This window comes from Haliaeetus albicilla, chromosome 19 (genome assembly GCF_947461875.1).
Source record: "Haliaeetus albicilla chromosome 19, bHalAlb1.1, whole genome shotgun sequence".
In the NCBI taxonomy this organism is placed as follows: domain Eukaryota; kingdom Metazoa; phylum Chordata; class Aves; order Accipitriformes; family Accipitridae; genus Haliaeetus; species Haliaeetus albicilla.
Window position 1 is genome coordinate 24,404,085 of NC_091501.1, and position 7,387 is coordinate 24,411,471.

The following is a 7,387-nucleotide window of genomic DNA, read 5'->3' on the forward strand; positions in this document are numbered from 1 at the left end:
ATTGAATGTTACTACTAGTAAGGTGCCGTGACACACCTCTGGAGACAGAAAGTATATATTCGTCATGCTATACAGATGGGATATATAAAATTGCACTGAATATCATGTAACACATTCAGAAATACCCCTTATAAATAATAATTGCTTTTCCAATTAAAAAAAAAGTTATTGTATCTTCATTTTCAGAATATTTGTCAGGTACGGCCTCTTGCCTTCACAGTGAGGTGTCATTGTCAAGGTCGAGAGAAACACTCTGTGTTCACGCACAGCTACGCCTCTATCTATGTCCTCATGACAGAAACCTTGCAAGTCAGTTTATGCACATGAAGACAAAATGGAGAGTGGTGTTAATATGTGAAGTTTGATAAGTCATTGGTTTACATTAGCACTTAGTATAGTTAGCGAATTTTACAAATACTAAACAATGACTTAGCCTTACTGACCTTTTGAAATCCTTTTGTATATTCTCACTAGAACATTCTTACTTCGAAGACGCTCTGAATCTTATCTTATTTTCCACATTAGGGTGACATAAGAAGAGGTCTTTTGTTGTTGAAAGCATGTAGTGCAGGTAACAGAACAAGATCCAAGCTCAGGTGTTATGTGTTAGCTAGGAGTTCCTGTTTCATGACTTCAGCATGGATCACTTGCACATGTTGGGTTGCAGTATCAAAAGTTATTAATTTATTTTAAAATCGTCTTCAAATTTTTCATGATTTTCCTAAAAAGAATCCAGTTAGTCACAATTATTGTTTAAACATCTGCTTTCAGTGGAATGGTCCATGCTCAACACGCTGCTGCTCGTGTTAGATTTTACTCAAGAAAGTGAACATCCAGCTGTCTACTTCAGAAGGGTTTTTTTTAAAGAAACATTTATGGGATGTTCTAGTTGCTAGAACAAGCAGCTCTCAAGAATCCAAGCCTCCTTCAGAATACTTACTGTCAAGGCAGCCTCTTTTCTAGAGCTACTTTTAAACAGATCAAATTGTGTCTTATCACACATTTCTTTGTTTAGATTTCTTTGATTCAGGCAAGATAAACACAGTCCCCAATTTCCAAAAGGTGGCCAAAACTGGACTTAAGTGCCTCAGATCCAGGGTGAACTCATCATATTCAGCTGAGTCATCACCATGTGTTATCACTTGTTTGTATTAGTGGTACTATGAAAACTGCTGATGCTACAGCAATAGAGAATTATATGAATAGGCTGGGAAATGCACTAGAATGAGCAGGATCTCTGCAGCCACCAAGGTTTTCTCAAAACCTTCCATCAGGACTATTTCTCCATTCCATCTTATCTTCAACAAATGTATACCTAAAAAAAAATTCAGTCCACACAGTCAAAGCTGATTTCTTGTAAGACAAGCAGAAAACAAAACTCTGCCAGGACTATTATTAGCAGGTGCAAAGAAAACTGTTTAAAATAACTTATTTCTTATTCTTTCCTGGATTTGAATTATTTGGTATTTGCATGACAAGATATTTTAGTTCTTCAGTATTTCCTCTGCTCTATGTGCTTATTTCTCTGTGAGGGCGTAAGTCTGTTTTCCTCATCATTATTAGCCCCATAATACTTGAGAAATGGAAGAGTGAGAGAAAAAAAGGAGAAATAGATGCAGAGAATAAAGATCCAGTTTTCCTATAAGTGACCATGAGACAAACCATGAATGCAATACAGATACAGTATTTTTCAGCTTTTCATGCACCATCACTAGTTACTAAAAATTGTTACACAGATAAAATACTTTGTTTCTATTTACTATAGCGGCTACTTAGAACTATTTTTGGTAGATGTTGCTGTTCAATAAATACATCTCTGTGATAATTTTTTTTATTTAATCTTTTTTCATCCTAGCAAGCTTTTCCAGAAATCTTAAAAAAAATAGTGTAATCTGTGTTTTTATAATTAAGCATTTCATCTGAATGGTGTTTCATGAGCTATAGCTTAATTCTATCACAGAGAAACTGGTTAAGATTAAACAGATATTCCTAACCCTACTGCTATAGTGATCCACTTACTTACAAGTACATTAACTTGAAATCAACAGACCTATAGACTGGCCTTATAAAATTACCTCGGTGTACATTCTTTGTATACTTCTTCAGCATACAAGTGTTATTCCTTTATTTTGAGATGCACACACATTTGGAAAAGCATTTCCAGTTACAGTACAACTAAAGCCACTTCATTTTTATTCAAAACCGTGGTTTTGCATAGAAATGGCATATGGGGAAGAAGAACAGACATGTTAGAAACTCAGATAAGCAGAAAGCTATTGGAGTTGGTGTCAGGTAAGTGCATGTTCACTGCATGTAGTTAAATCATAGATTATGTTACCACAATTTTCCTCCCTGTTTCCATTTTTGTGATTTCTTTTCCCATCTTCTTCGTGAAAAAGCCAGCATTTACAAGGGCTCTGTCATCTTTGTCAACTGTAGCTAAAAGATTATGGTTCCTCTTTTATTTTCCCAGTCACATGCAATTTCACATTGGTCATTCAGAAAGCAAAAACTTACTGGTGAAAGAGGGAATCTGCTTCTACGATCCCACCCCTGGTTAACATTCTGAGTGCACAGAGCAGTGGCACAGTAATTACCATGTAGCTGTATACCTTTCTGCCTGTACTGAAGCTAAGTCAGCCTGGGTTAATTTGATTGCTTGGAACACAGTGGGAGGGCACTTGAGCAGCCCTTCTGTGATCATGCTCTTCAAATCTATGCAGAATAGATTATGAATACTGAAGCCTGGTTTTCTGGTCATGTTGCACATGTGCACTGCATACTCTACATACATACATACTCTACATACTCTAGAAGCAGTAAAGAATTTAGAACTACCAGAAAGAGTAATAGACAGTTGTCTTAAAAATTACAGAAGATGAAAGTAAGAAATAGGAGATTTGCTGAGGATATTCTCTGTTTTGGGCCTATCATTTCAGAAGAATTACTGCCTCAAACTCCAGATTAGTACAGGAAGAGAAGGTAATGTGGACCTGTTACATTAAGTATTTCAAGTTTAGTTTACTTCCCTTTAATATCAGCTTGATAATCAATTAGAGGTTGTATAAAAGAGCCTACAGCCTACAGAAAAAAGCTTTATGGAAATCTTTAACTAAAATTAACGGAATGTCTTAACTGACTTTTTAAACTCATACAAGTAAATGTAAAAATGTACAGCCGCAATTACACTTAAAGGATCGTTGTCATCTTTCCAAACTCTCTCTTCAGTTATAACACACATCTCCTATGGGAAAAGTCTCACCTGAAGCAATAGTTATATTTTGATCAATCTTTTCAAATATACTTGTAATAAGCAACCATTTTAATGGTATTCTGTTACCACCTCAGTACGAATAACAGTATCCTTCTCCTCCAATGCATCACTAATGATTTAAACAAACCCAATAAAACAATGCTAGGACACTTAATATAATTGAAGATAGGAATCAAGTAACAGTTGAGGTTCACCCTACAAGAATTTGTATTGTCTCTTATTATTTGAAGGTTCTCCATGACTGGTATCTGATACCTCTTCATCAATTAGAATAGGTACGATATTTCAAACAGTAATTTTGTCTTCCTTTTATGCAACTTAAGCACATCAACAGATACTTTGTCCTATGTGGTAGCAGTTTATTTTAGTTCATACATTTTATTTAGTGTTTTTATTCTTATTTATCCAGGTATTAGAAATACTATGGGTTTCTATGAAGGTGTACTGTGATTATTATTAGTTTAAAAATTCTGCTGACCTGGTAAAGAGCACTAAACTTAAAGATGAAGCACACCATAAACTGCACACCAAGCTGTTCCCTATTGTCCAGGTAGAATAACATAAGATCAGCAGAATTTGGCTTCAGCATTGTAAAAAACAACTGTCATGGAATGCATTGTAATTATTGCTTGATTTACAATAGTGCCTAAAATGGCAAACAGGATCAGGACCCTATGATGCTGGCTTTCAATAAACAAAATTTTCTTAATCAGCATATAATGCCAAGTTAGAAAATGCACTCTCATGATATAAACTTCTCCTTATTCTCAATATTTCAATTTAACAATTCCCTTCTTTCCAAAAGCCTACTGAACTGACAGTGTAATTAGCAAGGTTGTTGTCCCATTTGTTTCATGACAGTGCATGATTATGGCTGTGCTCAGTGGGGTCAAGAACAATGATGCCTGAAGCCATGACATCCCAGAGTTACTTCCTTTCTGCTACGGATCTCTTGAACTCTGGAATATCAGATCTCATTTTTCTGGGCCCAATATTGTCTTTACCATACAACTATTAACCGAACAGATCAGTGCTTTGTGCAAATGAGAGTGACGTTACACTTCCATAGCACATACAGACCACAATGGCATTGGCACAGCATCTGTCTAATAGAAATTAGTGCACTTGAAACTTAGCTGAACTATGGTGCAAAAGTCATGGAGTTGAATACTTTTCACAGTTCCTTCCTGCAGAGGAAAACATACTCCTTTGTCAACTCTTCCCCCTGATTCTCCAGCTTTTCTCTCTCCTGTCCTTGGAGTGGGAGACAACGTAAAGTAGCAACAGGATACCAAGCTACGAGACTGAGGCACAGAATGTATATTCTTCATGGAAAAGTGAAATGTATCCTGAAAGATTGTGAAACGACAGTTAAGTCACACAAGTAATTTGCTTATCTGAGATTTTTCACACAAAAAATAAAAAAAAGATAAGCTGAACATGACATCCTTGCTAAAAGTGAAGTAGAAAAAAAATGAAAATGTATGCATTTATTGAGATGAGTGTTGGACCGCTGTTGACCCAGAGAACTCATAAAAATGAGAGAAAACCTCAGAAATAAAGATTCTGAAAATTCTGATGTTACATGTGAGGACAAATGGATGGTTTGATTCATTCCCACCATCGTGTTCCTTCTTTCAAGTATAAGGTATATCAAATATTGCCTAGAAATAATATGCTGGTCTAAGGGTAATTAATGTCTAAGGTCTTTGATGTAATTAATAACTAAGGTCTTTTGAGAAATAGGGACAGCATTGACTTAGATGTTTTGCTTAACTGGTGACATACAAGAAAAATTGCACAAAAACAAAGAGTTAACAATGAATAAAAATAATTCTTTCTTTTGCTCATCTCTCCTCATCCTGAACCATATAGCAATTGCAAATTTGGCAAGATAAAGAGGGAAAATACATAAACTTAGGAGGCATTCACTCTTCTCATATCTTAATATTGTAAGGATTTATCTGCTGTTTGTAACCAATGACCTGTAAAGTTTTTAAGTCTGCTTTGGAAATGTTCCCTTAAAAGACAAGCTCTTCATAATACTAGTCCAAAGGGGAACAGGTGACATTTTGTTCCTGGGTTTCATCTCAGTGAGTGAAAAGCTTAGCTGTTTGTATCTCTTCTTGCTGGACAAAGACCTTGTAAGGCATCGTGCACTGCTATCGTAGGTGGCCCAGCTGGCCTTGGAATAGATTTATTGTTCCTAAACTTGGTTGAAAGCCGAGTGGAATAGGCAGCTGCCTGTTGTGGCGGATTGGGGGGGGGGGGGGGGGCAGGTGGCAAACCGCCTGATACAGCCTGAAGACATGGGGGTCTCAGCTGATCTGAATGGCTCATGTCCATCTTCTGCCTGACCTCTAACAAAGTGATGATTTCACACATAGCCCTGAATGAGCATCGGACAGCACCAATTTAAAGAACAAGTTCTCAGAATTTCCATTTCAGTTTTTAGTATTCATAAATGGTGGCATATTTAGAAATAACGACTCACACAAAACATTTAAGCATTTTACAGGGTCAACATTTGGGAGCACTGTTCTCCTTTACTCACAGTGCTGCTACTTGTGCTGTCCCATGCTGTCTTGGTACCCCGTTCACACACACCTTTCTTTGCATCAGAGATGCTTCCCATAGTGACATTCAACATCCTACAGATGCACTCACCTTGTATAGGGACACACTAGCCCATAGATCTTTAATGATGTAAATCACTGATTTAAGAGTAAATGGAAATAAGGACAGCAGCTCACAAGTGTTAGTCCAGATGCTGGCCCAGTTTCCCAAGCAACCTAATCTGAAGAACCATTCTGAAATCAGGAATTCCCTTCTTTTACCAGGACTAAGGGAAGAAAACCTTGCTCGCTTGTGGGGGGCGTGATCTGGGAGCTCTTCTGTGCATCAAACGCTTTGTACATTTCTGTGGGAGTTTAACACGTTTAAGATTCCCTCTTGGTTGGCTGCTGGTGGTTATCTGTAGTTTTCAGAGGGTGCAGGGGCTGGGGGAGCAGGTGGGGGCTCGCTGGGCAGGATCTCTTTGCACTCTCCAGGGTGCTGAATCGGGGCACGCCATTGAACGTGCTCTGGAAGGGGACGAATCAAAGTGTGCTTTCGATATACAACCTGTTGCGTTTTCACCCTCTTGTCATTCCTATAGGCCGAGGACAGCCACAGGACGTGTGACTGTGGGCAATACCATTGGGTGTATACAGTGCTCTTATTATTTCCAGACCGAAAGCGGCATCCTTCAAATTAAGGCACTCCCTTTGTCAGTGAGTATTTTACATTGATATCCTTCTGTCCTGGTTTCAGCTGGGATGTAGTTAACTGTCTTCCTAGTAGCTGGTACAGTGCTATGTTTTGAGTTCAGTATGTGAAGAATGTTGATAACACTGATGTTTTCAGTTGTTGCTCAGTAGTGTTTAGACTAGAGTCAAGGATTTTTCAGCTTCTCATGCCCAGCCAGGGCACCTGACCCAAACTGGCCAACAGTGTATTCCATACCATGGGACGTCACATCTAGTTTAGGAACTGGGAAGTGGGGGGGCAGCGATTCGCGGCTCGGGGACTGGCTGGGTGTCGGTCGGCGGATGGTGAGCAATTGCCCTGCGCATCATTTGTACATTCCAATCCTTTTATTACTACTGCTGTCATTTTATTAGTGTTATCATTATCATTATTAGTTTCTTCTTTTCTGTTCTATTAAATCGTTCTTATCTCAACCCAGGAGTTTTACTTCTTTTCCTGATTTTCTCCCCCATCCCACTGGATGGGGGGAGTGAGTGAGCGGCTGCGTGGTGCTTAGTTGCTGGCTGGGGTTAAACCACGACACCTTCTCACCCTTCCCTTTGAGTTGCTTCTTCACCATGTTGCCCAGTGCTTTAGTGTGGAACATTTAATAGCGTTATTGTACCTGCCACTGCAACCAGCACTTCTTCCCTTTTCATTGCACAAAATGGCAGAGTTTGCCTGGATAGGGTGGATGGTTGAGGTAACAGAAAAAATGAATGAAACAGAATAAGCAAAAGGAGGAATACCATACTGTTGGTTTTGGTTTGGGATTGCTATATGTCTGTTGTCAGTGGTTTTTATTTTAAAAGAGCTGGCTATTTG